This window comes from Cupressus sempervirens, chromosome 3, assembly GCF_028749045.1.
Source record: "Cupressus sempervirens isolate cs-2001-9-10 chromosome 3, ASM2874904v1, whole genome shotgun sequence".
NCBI lineage: Eukaryota > Viridiplantae > Streptophyta > Pinopsida > Cupressales > Cupressaceae > Cupressus > Cupressus sempervirens.
In genome coordinates this window covers 74611610-74631245 of record NC_143120.1, presented here as the reverse complement: position 1 = coordinate 74631245, position 19636 = coordinate 74611610, and positions in this window count along the sequence as shown.

The following is a 19636-nucleotide window of genomic DNA, read 5'->3' as shown; positions in this document are numbered from 1 at the left end:
CCCTTTAACCCATATACCCTTAGATGCCTTAACCTGCAAGAGGCAAGCATTGTCTTACATATGGTACACAATGGTATATCTCAAGGCCTTTCTAGTGATTTGATTTTAGCTATAGACTTAGAAAAAATCCTATGTAGTTATGGTTAGTTGTGGGTCTAGAGATTATTAGCTAGTAGCACCAACAACAGATTTCTTTTCAGCATTCATCAACAACATCCTTGATTCCATCTAGAATTTCCTGGAAAAATATTAAAAATATAGCAAAAAGTCCTTAAAAAAAGTGAAAAAATCATGAAGAAAATGGATGCCTTGATGAGAACCTCACAAATTGAACTCTTGGCATGAAAAGTTGAGTTAAGAGAAAAAAAAAATTGTCCAAAAATGAAAACCTAGAAAATAGGCATTATGGACAAGTACCATGATGAAAACCTAGCAAATAGGTGCCATGTGTAATCAATTTTTGCTCCTCCATCTATCGAGAATTCATCTAGTTTTTCCCACTCGTCATTCCCTAATCACATCCTTCATATTGCAAGATGTCCATAGTCCTTGGTCATGGCCCACAAACTAGTTAATATCCATTGTCATCTTACCCATGTGTCACCAATCTATACATAATCTATCTCTATCCTTTGTACATAGTTTGTGTCTTGTCTATGGGCATATCACCTACATAGTGTGGAAGTTTGAAATTGAACTGAGGGCATGTCCCTAAGCACATCTTATACACTGGACTTATCGCAGTTGGATTGGAGCTAGCACTTATGAATCCTTACGATCCTGAAAAAATCCTAAAAAATCATATACAATCCTAAAAAACTCCAAAAAATTCAAATATGATCCTGGAAAAAATCCTTAAAATTGCATAATGTCCTAAAAAACCAACAAAAAAAATCATATAACATCCTAAAAAAATTCATAAACATCATAAAATGTCCTAAACAAATCCATAAAAATTGTAAAATATCCTCAACAAATTGATAAAAATCATAAAATGTCTTGAAAAAACCACTAAACATCATAAAGTGTCCTAAAATAAGCCATCAAAATCATAAAATGTCCTGAAAAATGAGTAACACAAAAACATCGAATATCCTCAAAAACCCCAAAAATCATAAAACTCACCAAACATTTACAATAAACCTTGTAAATAGTCACTATGGCTAATCACCCCATTTTCTTAAACACTCGCACTTTCATAGACTACAACTCAAAGCACAACGCTTCCATGACAATCACACTATTTGAGCAATGTGAACCAAAAATGAATCCAACATGTCACTATGAACCTATCAACTAAACCAATACACAAACCTATCACATGATCAAATTGTCTAACACTCTCTAAAGACCTAAAATACTAAAAAGTAAGTAAGAATAGTTGTTGGCTCATGTTGTTTAGTGAGTGATTTATTTTTGTTTTATTTTTCTTTGATCATGTTCCTATGACACTGGATGATATAAACTGATCTATGAGAGTATTTGGGATGGTTCATGGTTAAATTTTGTTTTCTATCTATTAAAATGTACCTTTGAGAGTTTGGGGCATGTATATATGCCTTAGGAAGGATAAGGTCATCGTATGCCTACATCGTGCTTGTTTATACAAAAGGTTTGCATTGTGCTCTAGCCCTTTATGCCATGATGTGTTGCATTCCATCTTCCTTATCAAAATAAAGCTCCATTGACATATAGTGCACTTTAAGAAAGGAAAAGTCCTCACCTCATACTAATTGTTCCTCATCTCATCTCCTTTGTCTTCTAACATCCATTTCATCCACCAACATGATCATGTATTTTGATACACCAAATCATCTTCATCCTCAATTCCTACATTCTTGCATCATCATACGCAATGTATCAACCTTTTGTGGCTTTCCACCAACTCTAACCTTAATTTGATCTAGGTTGGACCAAGTTTGACCAATTTTGACCATGTTTGATTGACTCTACCCATGTTTTGACCTCTTTCTATAATTTTGGTCATGCACACAAATTTTTAGGTTATTCCAAGTCCAGTTGAGCTGATTTTGGTCCTCAGAGCCTTCTAGGACATAGTTTGCACTGTCAAAGCACACTTGGGGTAGTTAGATGCTAGGAACTTCTACCAAGGCCCTAATTGTCCCCTGTTTTGCACTCCAAACCTCATAATTTTTGTGTTCGAACTCTAATTTGTGATTCATCAATTGAGTTGGATTCATATCCTCATTATGAACAAACTAACCTATAATTTTCATTATTTGGTCACTTTCTTGAGTGAGAACCCATGAAACTACTATTGGGCCCCCAATTGAGCCCCACTTTGCACTTTGGACCCCATTACTTTTGCGTTCAAGCTCTAATTTGTGATTTGTCAACTGTTATGGATTTTTCTTCTTATTGTTAAAAAATTGACCTATCATGTGCATATTTTGGTCAATTTATCAAGGGGACACCCATATACACCACCCCTAATGGGGAATGCTTTTATAGATTTTTCATTAGTATTCTTTGATACAACACTCAAAATCAAATTGTATCAAAGAGGGGGAAAATTTAGTTGCTAAAAGTTGGTTCACATCTAAGGTTTAATCATGTTTTCATACTAACTCATCCCATTCTCTCATTTCACTAATTCTAATCTTTTGGCCAAACTTTAATATCACTTGAACAACTTTTGATAATGTCCTTGATCATTCTTACTCTCTTTCACATCATTTGCAAATCATTTTAGAATCTCATCTCCTCAACTCAGAATCATATCAAATCAACCCAGAATCACCCCAAATCTACCTGGAATCACTCTAAATCAGTCTTAATGAACCCAAAATGTGCCAAGCATCCCAAATCTACCATCATTTTTTCAACCCTAGGTATTGTCATGTCTCTTAGTGCCTTGGAACCTATCATACTTATCAAATTATGCCTTAGCAATGTTATGTCTCTTAGCGCTAGGTCAAACTATCATTTACATCATCTAATCTTTGACATTGTCGAGTCCCTCAGTGTCAGATTATGACATCATCAAATCAATTTAATAACATTGAAAATTTTCATTGATGTTATTATGATCAACCCTATTAATCAATTTCAATCTTGTAACATCAACAATATCAATTAAACATTACATGCCCTTAATCCATGTCATGTGTCCTTAGCACGTTATCAATTTTAATAAATCAATCAATTTGATCATGGTTTTGATCTATCCATCATCATCCTAGTCAATCTAAATAAACATAATGTTTCATCTTGCACTTATCTAATCAAATTGGCCAATCATCTACTAATTTTCTTTATAGGATTAAATAACCCATAATTTAATCCCATTTACAATCATTTTTCATCATGTATCACTAATTATTCTCACTAATCACACATCCTCAATTAATTGATAATATTAATTGATTGATTCATCATTCACAAACCATGGAAATTCTCAATTTCCTAAGTCATGTCTTCCACCTCTAATTTCTATTTTTTATTAATTTTCATTTGTGTGGTTATATAGATTTTTAATTCAAATATTCCATATAATCTTACCATGTGGACATCTTACGTCATGGATAATATCCTTACACTGGCTAAAATAGGTCATAATCCATATATTTTATTCTTTACACATATCCATAATAAGCCTCCATTGTAATAGATTCTTGGCTATAAGTGGCTTTGAGGTGTCACATGACACATCATAGATCCTCCTCCACTTTTAACCATGTTGACTTCCACACATCATAAAATCCTACAAGTGGCTTTGAGTTATCAAATGCACACCATAGATTCTCTTCCACTTTTAGGCATGTTAACTCTTGTGTGTCATAGAATCTCACATTTGGAATCTTGTGTCATATGCATCATGGATATCCTAAGGAATATTGTGCCAAGTTGTACATTTCCATTGACAGGTGTCCATCCTCTCTTTCAATCCTCTCCTCTTGTACGTTGGCTTTAAATTGAGCGTTCTTGATCCCATTTCTAGTCCTTGGTCCTTAACCTTTTTTAGTATTTAACATCTTCATCTTTAGCATCCATTAGGCTTCAAATCACTCTTCTAGTACTCATAGAATCATCTCATCAATAGGCTTTTTCTTTCAATTGTGTGCCTTATAAGCAATTATAACTACATCAAATGGAGAAGAAAGAAGGACATGGGAGCTACAACTAAAGAGAGAGTTTTTACTTTATGTTGCTTCTTTGTTTTAGTTGGTTTTCATGGTAGACTAGATGGTTTTTAGTGTATGTTTATTGAGTTTGGTGATTGCTCATAGTATGCTAGATATTAACTCATTTTCTAGTCCTACAATTAGCAATTGGTATGTAGTAACATTGAGATTGAGGTCTTTGATATTGATATCAATGGGGAGAGTATGCATGAAAAAACATCTCATAAGGAATGAGGGACAGTATGCATGAAAGAAACATCTTCTAAATATGGGGGAGACATGTCTCTTTAGAGAGATTTAGAAAGATTCACAAAAGAATCAGTAATATGCATATGATGTATTGTAAATTTTTTGGTGTGAAACAAACAATTGATGTCAAAGAACAAGGTGTATGCAATGATTGTTTCAAGATTCATTTTAGTGTGTGGACAGCTGATGTTGGTCTTAAAATCTAGAGGAAATTAGACTTACTTGATGAATAGGACTTGAGTAGATGAGAATAGAAGCAACAACAAAGTATTACTTGGTATTCTTGGAACTTAGATGCTTTTCATCTATATTTCCATCAAACCCAAAGGGGGGGATTCTTGGCATAAATGTTGATGATACTACATTAAGGGAGTAGCCTATGCATTGGAGAGTATTGACATATCACACTCTAGCTATGTTTATCATTGATGTCAACATAACATGATTTCTATAAAGATTGAATGAGCTATAGATGAAAATCTTGATGGTACAGAAAATGGTTTGATTGTATGGCGATGCATCATTATCCACATGTTTGGAACAATGTCCTAATGACATGATCAAGTGCATAGAGTCTAAGTCAAAGATGTACTAAAGTTGTACCTAATTTACAGATAGTAGTTTAGAGACAGAGTATTGGGAAAGTAGTTCCTGATGTTTGTTGGCTATATTACATTTGAGATGTAATAAAGAGATGCAAAGTCAGGCAATGATAGAGGATAGTCAACTAATGATGTTAGTGAGTGTACATGCCCTAATATCAAATGTGTGAAGTCAAGGAATTATTATGAAGATATGGTATAGAGTAAAGATTTTTTCATTATTGGTAATATGATGTATGAAGTGTTGTGGTCATTATAAGAAGTGAGAAGTTTAGAAAAAAAGTAGAATGCTTACTAACTGTGTCTAAGTGATCCAAGGGATTATTGGATGTGAGATTTGTCATCTAGTTACAAGGTTAGAAGGAGCAGAAGTCTAGTTGGCAATACAGAGGAAAAGGAAGTAAGTGTACAATACCATTATATTAATCTACAAGGAATAATACTGAGATTATTTTGATAGTGGGTTTATTGGTCTTTCCCTTGAAGCTATTTGGGTAGTGGATCCAATTGTCTTATAGAACTCCCAACAAGGTTAGCATAACTCTTAATAGGGCTAGAATCTCCTAACAGGGATTCAAAGTCTCCTAATAGCGACTCATATGTACTAAATGTATTCATAGATTCTTAAAAGGGTCCATCCTCTAACAAGGAATATTTATATTAGTGCATCATCTTATGGGTACCATCCCCATCGGGGTTTTCTCTCTGATTAGGGGTTTCCCTAGTTAACATATCTAGTGTTATTATGTATGAGTATCTTTTTGTTGTTTTAGTTTATATTACTCATATGGTTATGTTTGTTTAAGGTTGATAGTTGTGATAATAGTTGTATAATTGATTCACCCCCCCACCCCCCACCCCCACCTCCCATCTTAGTTATATCACTAGACTATATATTCTAATAGTTGCATCATCAAAAAGTGTTTTTAGATTATGAGGATCAAGATGAAGATAAAAAATTCAATATGATATCAAATGTTGAGCATATGAACTTGAGGAAACCTTCAAATGAAGTAGTTGATTGAATCATTGCTGAAATGATAGCTCAAGTCCATAGTACTTACAATCTCAGGAATAGAACAATGAATAATAATGTTGGAAAAGCCTCTGGTATCTTCATCAAGGAAACCCATAAAATGAATGATCCTCCAAAAGAGGAAGGTTTGGTGACAATCAATATCAAGGACAGTAAGGATAAAAATTGGGAACCAAAAAAGAAACTGTAGTTCCAAAATACAAAGACAGTCAAGGTCAATATACAAGATAAGAGAGTAAGTCCTAGTGTCACCAAACAAGTGGAATAACCTATTGTTTAAGTACAAGTAGCTAGAGGTAATCCTTTTAATCCTATCTTATATGATCCTATTGATATAATTTCCATGTTATCACAAATCATTGTTAAAGTCCTGCTATCTAAGATGTTTAGGATAGAACATAAAAATAAAGCCCTCTCTTGGTTAAGTGGAATAGGGAGTAGTAATATGGTGGAACAAGATTCATCAGTAATAAAGTGGATACCATTTGTAATGAAAGAAAAAGAAGATAAAGGAGTCATCTCCCAAATACCTCAGATGTATTTGGATAATTCATCTGTAACCTACATAGAAAAAATTGACCCTTTCTTTTTGAGTTTGATCATAAATGGTAAAATTTAAAAAAAAAATCTTGATTAACTTAGGAGCATCAAATATTGTCATCCATTTTAAAATTATGGAAGCCCTTCGTTTGAAAGTAGATACCAAATAGGTTAGGTGTAGAGCTATGGATGCAAGAGAGGTCCTTGTCATAGGCACAATCAATGCATTTCCTTTTAAATTGGCTGCATACCCTAATGTTGACTTAACTATGACTATCTTAGTAGTTGATATTCCTCCATAGTATGGAATGTTTCTCTCAAGAAAATGGAATGCTTCAATGGGAGGTATCCTACAATGTAATTTTTCTTATGCTACATTTCACATAGGAGGCAGAGCTATTAAGGTTGACAGAGAACCAAGAGTTACTGACATGTTTGAAGATAATATTGACACTGAGGTAAATGCTTTTAGAGCTAAAAACACTATTCAAGAAATAGAGAAGTCAATCCCACTAATTTCACAAGAAGCAACAAAATCTCTAGATTCTCAAAATCTATGGACTATGTACTTTGATGCGGCTAATTACGAAGATGGGTCAAAAGCTGGGGTAGTCTTCATATCTTTAGATAAAAATACATTTAGTTATTCATTCACCCTAAATTTCACTTGTACCAACAACATTGCAAGATATGAGGCACTTTTGCTTGGGTTAAAAGTAGTAGAAAATTATGGTATTAAAAAATTAGATGTTATTGGTGACTAAGAATTAGTTGTACGTTAGGTTAAGGAGACATATGCATCCAAGAATAAGAGGCTAAAACAACATAGGAATGTTGTTTGAGATCAAATTGAAGCATTTGATACTTTTGGTATATCTTGGATGGATAGAAGCAACAATAAGATGGCTGATCTATTGGCTAATACAATAATTAAACTTAGTGATATATCACTTGCTGGTGTATCTAAGATTTAGACGTAGAACAAACCATCTATTCTTGATAATATAGAGAATTGGCAAGTGTTTGAGGATGATAAGGACATTCTAAATTTTTTCATCAATGAAGATAAATATAATGGCCAAGAGTTGGACTATTGTACATTGGTTAAAACAATAGATGGAAAGGGAACCATTTTTGGCCAAAAAATTCTACAACTAAAAATAAACAAGGTACCTAAAGGGTTGGTATTACTTGATAGTGTCTTTGATAATCAAGATATACCACATTTAGATGTTAAGGAAAAGAAACCCCAAGAGCTTGAAGAAATAAACCTTGGAATAGATGAATCACCCAAAAGGGTATACATTGGCAAGACCTTGTCCCCTATAATTAGGAAGTCATTGATTGATTTGCTAAGAAAATTTAGGCATGTTTTTGCATGGTCATATAATGACCTTAAAGCTTATAGGGATGACATTTTTTAGCATGTAATACCCCTTAAAGAAAATGTTAAGCCACTTAGGAAAAAGAAAAGGCTTGTCAATCCCACATTAGCACCTAAAATGTAAGAAGAACTTATGAAGCTTAGGGATGGAGGGATAATTAACCCTATCAAACATTCCTCATGGGTATCTAGCCTAGTACCATTTAGAAAGAAGAATGGTGATATTAGGTTGTGTGTTTACTTTAGGAAAATGAATATTGCATCCTTCAAAGTAAATTATGGATTACCCAACATGGAAGCTATGTTGTAGCACATCATTGGTTTATAGTTGATGTCAATGATGGATAATTTCTCAAGATACAACCATGTGCTGGTAGATGAGAAAGAATAGCTTAATAAAAATTTCACAACTCATTGGAGAACCTATGTATATGTCAAGATTCCTTTTGGATTGATAAATGTAGGAGTAACATTTCAAAGAGCCATGGATGTTGCATTTAAGGAATATATTGACAAGTTTATGGTTGTTTATCATGATGATCTAATAACATGCTCAAAGAAGGTTGACGACCATTGTAAACATTTAGAAAATATTTTTATAAAATCCTTGGAGTATGGGGTTTCATTAAACTGAGGTTTCATTAAACCCAAAAAAATAAACTTTTGGAATGGCAAAAGGGAAGTTTTTGGGACATATAGTGTCCAAAGATGGAGTTAAGATTGACCCTAAAATAGTGGTGGAAATTGAAAATGTCCCTAAGCCCAAAAATGTCAAGGGGATCTAGTCCTTCTTTGGGAAAGTTAATTTCTTGACAAGATTTGTAAAAAATTTTGTTAAAATCAGTAGACCCATCTCTAAGATGCTCAAGAAATGAGAAATAATTAGTTGGGAAGGTGAGCCTACTCTTAATTTTCAAGAAATTAAAGATGTCATAAAAAATGCACCAGTCCTTAGGACACTAGATTAAGAAAATCACATACATGTATTTTTTCTTGGTTCTTTTCATACCATAGTAGTAGTGTTTCTTCAAAAGAATGAGGAAGGTTACACCTTATTGCATTTTTTAGCAAATCACTCCAACCCACTAAACTAAATTATGAGATAAATGATAAGTAGGCTTATGCTCTTGTCAAAGTTGTCAAATCTTTTAGATGTTATTTAGATAGTGTTGTTGCTATTACATTTGTGCCTAGTGCATCAATTAAGGATATATTTTCTCAACAAGAGGTATCTGAAAAAAGGTTCAAATGGATAAATAGAATCCAAGAGTAATGGAAGTCTATGGTAGAGGAATTTTGAAGGAGTACTTTTGAAATGCATTGATCACAATGAATTAGAAAAGGTACTAAATGATATGCATTCAACAGTATGTACAGGTCACTACATAGCAAACACCACCGACCACAAGGTAATGAGAGCTAGTTTTTGGTGGCTTAGTTTATTCAAAGATGCACAAACTTTGGTTAGAAAATGTGATTCCTTCTAGAAATATATTGGAAAGCTAAAATTCTTTGCAAATTCTCCTTTGAAATCAATGGAAGTACAAGCACCTTTCCAACAATGGGGAATGGATTTCTTAGGTAAAATTTCAACCAAGTTTAGTACTCATTATTCATGGATATTGGTGGCAACAGACTACTTCACAAAGTGGGTAGAGGTTATTCCTACTAGAAATGCTGCTAGAAAAATGGTAAATAATTTTCTATTCAATAACATCATAACTAGGTTTGGGTGTCCTAATAGAATATTGACTGATAATGCCATATGCTTTAGGTCAGAAGAATTTATAAATTTTTGTGACAAATATGGTATTATAAGATCAACATCATCCCCTTATCATCCAAAAGGAAATGGAAAATTTGAATACACAAAAGTTTTTTGAAAGTCATTAAGAGGACTTTGGATGATAATAAGAAGGCATGGGATTCCAAGTTGGATTTACTAGTTTGGGTTGACAGAGTAAAAATCAAAAAGGAAAGAGGTGTCTGACCTTTTGACCTAGTATATGGAATCCAAGCTAGAATGCCTCAAAACAATTAATAGGCCTATAAAATTACATCCAATTGTATGATGATGATATCATAAATGGCATGTCGGAGAGAATGGGTGAATTGGTAGGATTGACTGAAACAAGAAAAGAAGCCTCTACTAAAAATGTAAAGTTGTAGTTGTAGATAAAGCATTTATATGATAGAAAGGCATTTGTAAGAAAATTTAAGCTAGAAGGTTTGGTCCTAATATGGAATGAAATAATTGAGGATAAAGGAAAGCATGGCAAGTTTGATCCTATTTGGCTTGGCCCATATTTGATTGATTCTACATGGGGTGAAGATTCTTATATTTTGAAGGAATTATCTGGTAAGATTCTTGAATTGCGAGTTCATGGACAATTCTTGAAGAAATACTTATGCTTAAGGTATTTTTCTTTCCATGAATAGTAGCTAGCTCTGTACATCTTGTAAATGTTTGTATAAATGTGATTTGCCCCTTTGTATATATATTTTTTTACCCCTAGTTTGTGTATATATCTTTGAGAATGTTGTCATTTTGTTGTCATTTATGTGGTCTACATAACCCATTCTAATTTCTTGCATGGATACAAGTTATCCATCATTCCCAGATAGAGCCACTATTGACTTGTATTTTCACCATGATAAAAATTCTAAGAACCAAATATCAAAATCCAATTTTAAAATTGTGCACTTAGGGTTTCTATGTTTTCTATTGCAAAGTTTTCCCTAGAAAAAACCTTAATCACATTTTTTCCTAGGTCTTCTCTTTTTCAATGTTACGTTTTACCTAGCTAAATGACTCCCCTTTCCTTTTTCAATTATGCCTTATTGGTTAGGTTTAATCACTTCAATTTTTGACACTATATCTCCTTGTATTTAATTAGTCATAATTTTCCCCACTCATTCCTAAGCCTTAATATTTTTGGCCCTATAATAAGTTCAAGATTAAAAGTTCCAATGAATCATATTGTATCTCATTTCTAAAAAATCCTCATAGCAAACATGTGAGATGCTTTCATGCATCACCATTTTGGAATTTCCACATATGCTTGTGTCTTTGCAAGGTTGTAAAACCCAAAATTGTGCCACGTGTTTCATCTCTAGTGAAGACTTTTCACTCTTTTTTATTTAAGAAATGTATTGAGAACAAGTGTTAGATAAATGGACCTCATTCAATCACATAATCCTTTTGAACCATTGATGATATTCTCTTTTGATATGAAGATTTATGGCCTGTGTTGTTTATATTAAATAACATAGGAAGCTTGAGATTTAACAATATGCAACCACATGGCATCCTTTTAGTAGGGATGTTGGTAGTGGGACATGATGAATTAGTGGGACCTAACTAATGATTGGTCCATGTTCACAATGTGTCAAAAGGTGCACATGAATGAGAGGAAAATATAATATTGCGTAAGAAAAAGTCATGCTCCCTCACAAGTCTATGGGTTTTTTTTGAGGTAGAGCATGATGGCACCATGTGTCCCACTCAGTGTTGGAGGGTTTTAAGTGATGGTTTATGCATGAGGATTTTCTAGAGCCATGATTTAACCTTGAATGAATTTTGGCCACCCATCAACTCAATATGAGATTAGAAGATCAATGAATCCAAATGAATTTTGTGTAAATTTTGACAAGCAGTTAACTTGTATTGACATATTCCCTATAAAGAGGACATGTGGCATACTTGACATAACATCTACCATGGCATTATCATCTTTTACAATGTTACACATGATTTGATCAACAAAGATTGAATGACCCTAATTCTATTTCAAACCTAAATGTTTAAGGACAACAAGTTTTAGAGAAAGTATCTAAAATAATGACACTTGTCCATAGTCAAATCCATTTCATGATAAATCTTAAAAGGACAAAAACTTACATGAAATATTTGCAAAAAGAAGACACATACCACACATGAAACAAGTCAGATTTTAACATGTGGTATGTACTTTAAGGTGGATGGGTTGGAAAATGATGATAGGTGGCATGGAGTTTCTTACTTGCCAAGACCAAATGTTAGAAATGAGATAAAGTGAGGTGGTGCCACATGGAAATGGGGCCTGGTGATATGATAGAGAAAAAGAAAGTGATGGGGATTAGATGAGAAAATTAGAAGATGCCATGTGGCAGCTAGTCAAAACCAAGCTTGACCCGAATCCAAATGATGAAAATTTTCAGAATGGGAAAATAATATTTTATTATTTGTTTTCCATTTTTCAATGTGCAAGGACAGTTTTTAAATAATACTAGGCTTATACTATAAAGTTGAAACTTTATAAAAAGGTAAATTTTTGCAATGTGAGGGCCTGTTCATTAATCTTTAACCTAAAACTTCAAATGCATTCCTTAGGCATAAGTTTTAGCTAAAATATCATATATCATATATCGTTCGAAATCAGAGAAGATGAGGAATACATTTTTGTCATCAATTTATCTATAAGTCTTGCAAGGAAGAAGATATTTTTAGATTTTTAAAATAGAGGACACTCCAACTAAAGCCTGGAAGAAATTAGTATTTTGTTGATTTGAGATAGAATTACCTATAGGATAGGATGAATGTGGTAGAGAGTTCTCTAACTAACCTTGAGCTAGCTAGACTAGATGATAGAATCATTGAAGGTCAATAGTTCATGGAGGAATATGAGTTCATGAATGAGGCCATGGTAGATGAGATAGAGACAAAGGTTGCTGGGACATTTGCTGACTACATAGACATCAAGAATCTCTATGAAGAGGAGCTTAGAAAAAGATATGCCTACAAATAGAGAGTAGAAGAACTGGAAGCAAAGGCTTAGGGGTTAGAAGCTGAAGTTGCATCCTTGAGGGAGCAACTAAATACTATAGAGAAAAAAAAGGCACATGCCAGATTTGAGCAACTAGCAAATGTCATGCAAGAAGTGTATACATATATTTTAGAGCTGGAACAAGAGGAGGTAGAGCCAAGAAGGATGAGAATTGATGCTTAATCTCCAAGGTAGGGTGGTGAGGTGAGGACTAGTATCCTAAAAGGCATGATAGGCCATAGAGTAGATACTCTAAAGAAAGTTTCTCAATAGACACATAGCCTTTATACATCTTCACAGAGTGGAGAGCATGCTTCCAATGAAGCACTCTCATGGCTATCACCCATTTTCAATCAATGGGGGCCACACATTTAGTTTCTAGAAAGATTAATCATGCTGATGGAAAAGAAACCAAACTTTCCTGACAAGATCATAATAGTTAAAGAAGGCCTAGAAACGTTGAAGGAATTAACTGGATTCTTTATTGGAAAATTTCTAATAATACAAAATAAGATGAAGTTCTTGTTAGGGGGATTGAGCCATGTGTCCCACAAATTTTTGATGCTAAAAAAAAATTGAAGGACTAGAAAGAGTGGTCATATTCCTTTCAGTCAATGTTAACTCAAGAAGGAATAACATCAGTTTTGGAAGATGAAAGTAGCATTCCCTTCAATGATTTAATTGATTCACTATTTAAATTTGAAATAGACTTAAATATATTTGCAAAATAATCAAAGGTTATTATAGATTCCAAGTGGAGCAAGGTAGTAAATGACATGGATGACGTCAAAGACATTGAATGGCCGACCAAAAGGGAAATTTATGAATGGGAAGTAGTTGGAGAGATCAAGGCTCTACCAATAGTAAGTAGTTAAGAAATAGAACAAGATGGAAGAAAGGAAAAAATAGAGATAAGGAGTAATGACAATTACAGGTTGTTAGAGTACAAATGGTTTCATGTTGAAGACACCTGAAGAAAGTGGCAATTGCTAGTTTTAGCATTGCTTCCTCAATTTTGTTTGAATATAGAGAATGTTTTGTAAAGTGAGAATATAAAAGTATCTTTGTTTTTTTTTTTGAATCATATTTAGACATGTTTCCTCCCATCTAAATCTTTCTACAATCCTTGTTTATAAAAGGATTTCCAAGATGTCGAGTAGAGATTTGAGTTTTATGTAATTTTAATGTTTATGCTATTGCAGTCGGGTCTACTTTCTATGTCAATTGTATGTTTATTTCAATATTGTACTTTAAGAATATCATGAATAGTGAATAATAGAATTTGTCATATTTTGAGTTATATTCTAAGTCTTACATTAGTAATGTATTATTTTTAAGTAAGATTAATACAAAGAGGAAGTTCTGAGTAGCTGTATCTCTGAGTTTTGTCTCCATTTTCATTTTCTTGTTATTTTGAGGTTAAATGAGAAAAGTTCTTTCAATTGAATGTAGTTGTGATAGGTTGTATGTCATTTCATTATTTCTTTTAATTCAAGGAATTAATTAAATGCTTCTATGAATTGATATGGTTTCTAGGTATATGGGAAGGGTATCATAAGAATGGAATTCAGGGTTAACAATTGACATATTTAATTGCAAGTTAATTAAACTGGTCAAAATTTACTACTGTGACTCTATATAACAATGGATAAGGCACTAATCATACATTATGATGCAAATTGATATAGTCATTTGGTTGCACAATATATATTTAAATCAAAATCAATTGTCTATTTTTGTAATAAAGAACTATATTGCTATTCATTCCCTTGTTGTAATAGCTTTCTTTGAACCTATAGTTCATTGTTGTAGGCCAAGGAGTTGATTACAATTTCTAGAATATTGTTGACCATTTTCTTCTATAAGGGATAAAATATGTAGAAGGAAATATTAGTGAATAAGAAATTAATCCCTAACCTGCATCCACCTTGGCCTTGCAGAGCTGAAAGTGTGCAAATCCCTCTGTGCTTTATTGAATTTGGTCCAAATCTGAGTGAATTCTTGCTAAGTATGGGAAATAGCTAACCCTTAGGTATTTACTTTCATTCTGCATCCTAGTATTGTTTTGGGAGTTGTAGTTTTAAAACACCAATAGAACTTGTAAACAATGAAGAATTTTATCTCTCTAAACATGGACATTTCAAATTATTTCCTCATTTCTTCAGCAAATGATCTACATAACATCTTATGTCCTCTAAATATCATATCATCCAAAAATATTTCTTCTAGTAATATCTTGTCATGTAGTTCTTCCTTTATATACAAATTACTATTATCATTTATCTTTTCAAAACCAATTCTCACCAGATATCCATGCATCCTTTCATACCATGCTCTAGGAGCTTACTTTAGTCCGTGTAGAGATTTATGAAATTTACATACCATGTCTATTTTGTTTGGATCAATGAAATCTTTAGGCTATTAAATATAGACTTCTTCTTCTAGGATTCCATTTAAGAAAGTTGATTTTGCATCAATCTGATATACTTTGAATTCCTTTGTTCGAGCATATGCTAGAAGTATTATAACTCCTTCAAGTCTTGCAATAGGGGAAGATGTATTTCTATAATCAATACCTTCTTATTGTGCATAACCTTTGCATACTAGCCTTTCCTTGTTCCTTGTTACTTCTCCTTTCTCATTTAACTTATATTTGAATATCCATTTTGTACCAATCACATTCTTATCCTTAGGTCTAGGTACAAGAGATCAGGTTTTATTCTTTTCTATTTTCTCAATTTCTTCATTCACTATTTCTATACAACCTTCATTTTCTAAAGTATCTTTCATAGATCTAGGTTCAAATTCACTAAGAAAACATGTACCTTCTAATTTATTCCTTATCAATATGTCATCTGTCTCTACTCCAATTATTTGTTTAGGTGCATGATGTCTTCTAACATGTTTTGCAAGTCTTCGATCTTTCTTTCTTGATTTTGAACTTGGTTCTCAATGATTGTCTACCTTTTTCTTAGGCTTCTCTAGTTGATATAGTTTTAATGAAGGTTCTTCTGAATTTAACTTGGGTTTCACTATGTCTGACTCATGTTTCTCTTTCTGTGACTACAACTCGATTTGTATTGCCTCTTAGTCAAGTTGTACTATCTACGACTTGCTAGGTTTACTTTTTTTGTTTCTTGGCTTCAACTGTTTGTGGTAAATTCTTAGATTCCTCCTCATATAAAATATACTTTTTGTAGTCTTCAAGATCCTTGTTTCTCTATTCTTCACTTCTTTATGCAAACTCATCAGTCTTCACATGTCCACTTTTAATGACTTTGTGAGTAGAAATATTCAAACATTTGTATGATTTACTTTTATTAGAGTGACCTAGGAATATACCTTCACCACTTTTTGTATTAAGTTTTCCTTTCCTTGAATTTTTCAAGATATAGCATTTTCTTCTAATTACTTTGAGATAACAAACATTAGGCTTGTACCCATACCCTAATTCATAAGGTGTTTTGTTTGTACCTTTCTTCAGTTGACCTTAGTTTAGTGTATGAAGTGTTGTGCTAATTTCTTCTCTCTAGTATTTTGGTGCAACATTCTTCTTAGTCATTTGGGTTCTTGCACATGCCATAATTGATCTATTCTTTCTTTTTACTATGTCATTTTTCTCTGGTGTTCTAGATGTTGATATCTATCTTTTGATTCTGCTTTCATTGCATAACTCATTGAGTTCATTTGAGATGAACTTGCCTTCTCTATTTGATCTCAGGCATTTTAGATTCTTTCCTGATTCCTTCTCAACTCTAGTGAAATACCATTAGAACTTTTGAAAAGAATTAGATTTATCTTTTAAGAATATTACAACCATCATCCTAGAATAGTCATAAACAAATAGAATGGAATATATGTCTCCATAGTAGCTTTCTATGCCTATTATTTCACAAAGATCTATATGAACTAGTTCAAAAACTTCTTCATAATTAAAAGACTTAATTTCTATAACTCTTTTACTCATATTTCTAGTTTGACATTGTTTCCAAGTGCCCATCTCATATTTCTTTATGTTTTGTGTGCCTCTTATTCTTTTGTTCTTGCTAATGGTAACCAAGTTATCAAAGTTAACATGACACATTATTTTATGTCAAATCCAACTTTCCTCTATTTGGACTAATAAACATGTACTTTTAGTGAGATCTAGGTAAAAAAACATTCCTTTGTCTAATTGCTAGTCCCAACCAAGTTTCCTTTTCCATCCAATAGTTTGGCTTTTCTATTCATTAATTCTACTGTATATCCTATATTTTTCAGTTGTGCTATACTAAGTAAATTATGTCTTAATTCTTCAATCTAGTAGGAATGTTCACATTTTATTCCTTTAGATAGTGCTATGAATCTTTTTCCTTTTACATAACATTGTTCACTATTTCCAAATCTAACATGTTGAGCATCATAGTATTCTAAATTTTCAAACTTAGTTTTTTCACTAGTCATGTGATGAGAAGAACCACTATCTATGATCCATGTATCATTTTTTCTCATATGAGAAATAACTATCATCTTTTCATTTTCCTCATTATTAAATTCATCCTTAATAGTAATATAGACTACTTGTTCATTATCATCACTATCAAAATATTTAGCAATGTAACAAGGTTTCTTACCTTTGTCTTTGCAGTCCTTGTAATTCTTGAAGTCTTTGTTACCTTTGAATCAATTATATATTTTCTCATCTTTATCTTCTTTGTTTGGAAACCTTGTAGCAATATGACTAACCTCTTCACATGAGAAACATATCAATGAAATTTTGCCTTTGAATTTTCCATTCCATTTTGTTACTCTTTTAGAAAGTGGGGATTCAATGACTTCAAGGTCTTCATCTATTTCATCTTCTTCTTCACTATCGATCTATTTTTCTTTTTGAGTTTTCTCATTTTTTGCCAAGAGTTAGTTTGGCTTGGAATGCAGATTCAAAGTTTTTAGGATTAGGACCATAGTTATCAAAGTTATCCAATAAGTAGTCAATCTTATCACAAGTGCATCCAAGGTTACATTATTTTTAGGATTGCATCTCATCTCTTGAATTGCTGAAACTCTAATTGCATAAATAGGAAGAAAAGTTATTAGTACCTTTCTAACCATTGTTTCATTAGTTATTATTCCTCATGTATCTTTGATTGTGCTTACAATTTCTTTGATTCTTTCACTATATTAGACAATGTTCTCAAATTCTTTAATTTTCATTTGATCAAACTTGCCTCTTGAATTTTCTGAGAGATTTTGGTTACAGAAAAGACAAATTAACTTAGGGGGAGTTACAAAATTTTGAGGTATATAGTCCATTACAAAATTTTGATTAATTTTGAAGTTTTGTATATATGTCAAACTATGAACATATTATACTCAAGGGAGATTAGATTCATCATGTATAGTTAAGTGTTTTTTCCACTCATGTCAAAGGGGAATATTGTTGATCTTAGATTGGTTTTGACAATTGGGTGTCAACACACTTAAGATATTTACTAAGTTCATGACGAGATAGTAACACATTCTGAGCATAATATGTATAGATGTCGAGTTTCAATGAGTGTCGAGTCACTTATGTGCTAAGTAGTTCAAGTGCTAAGTGAATAGTTGACATCAAGCAACTTCAAGTGTTGAGCAAGACATAATTATAGTAAGTGTTGAGCATCAATATTATCAAGTGTCGGGTAACATAGAATTGACCTAGTTGTTTGTGATGGCACAAACAACTATGTAAACCATTTTTGAGCTGACTTATAGATAGATCTTGAAGCTTTGAAGATAAGATCAAATCTATTTGGATTTTCTATGCGATCAACATGTAACCAATTAGAAAAATGGAAGAAATTGAGTAGGAAAAATGAACGAATCTCAATTTTAGATTCATACTTAACCCTAAGAAACCAAAGTCTTTTTAAAGGGAGATGAAGCCCCATAATTAAAGTAAGGATGAGTGAATGTGTATGCAAGGAGATGATGCTAGAGAAGTTTTGAAGGAAATGAAAGTAGTGAATTGATTAGTATACATTCAAGGTGACTTAGAAGAGTGAAAGAATTGTAGAATTAGTTTGTAGAATAGAGGAGAAACTATGCATAATTTCTACAATAGATTAAGAGGATAAAGATGGATAGAATTGCGATCTGAAATCAGCAAGGGAAAGTTGTAAGTGCATCAGATGAAACATTCTACTATTACTTTCTAACAACTATATCAATAGGGTGAAATCCTTTGAACTAAGGTTGATTTAATAGTCATTGTAAAATCCTTTAATAGGGTGACATTCCAAGTGAGTGTTCTAAAGTACTTTAGCCACACACACTTTTAACAAGGGGGGATCTAACAATCCTTTGTAACCCTTTAACAAGGTAGGCCTTTCACAGGGTAGATCATGAAAATGGTCAAAGCTATATAACCTTGATAGGTGAACTTTATTGCTATAGTAGTGAAGAGTTGTGGGTGTCATCCCCACCCTAGTTTTACCTTCTCATTGGAGGGTTTCTGGGCAATCATATCTAGTGTCAATTGTTTATGTGGATGCATTTACTTTACATGTTATTTCAATATGTTAATACATGCATTGTTTTAAAGTTAAAAGTTTTATTGATTAAAGACTAGTACTTCTAATTCACCCCCACTCTCAAAAGTATACATTTCTCATTTGTATTTCCAACAATTGGCATCAGAGCTAAGTTCTCATCATGAGAAGCCTTACAAATTAGAGAAAAGGCCTTGAAATGGAAGTTTACAAGTTGGGAAAGACCATTGAAAATTAGGAGATTCAAATACATCTCTTACTACAACAACTGAATGAAGCCAAAGGTGCCATAAGAAGTTTTCTAAAGAGAAGAAAAGAGATTGCTATGGCAAAAAATGACACACAATACAAAGAAATTGACACAAA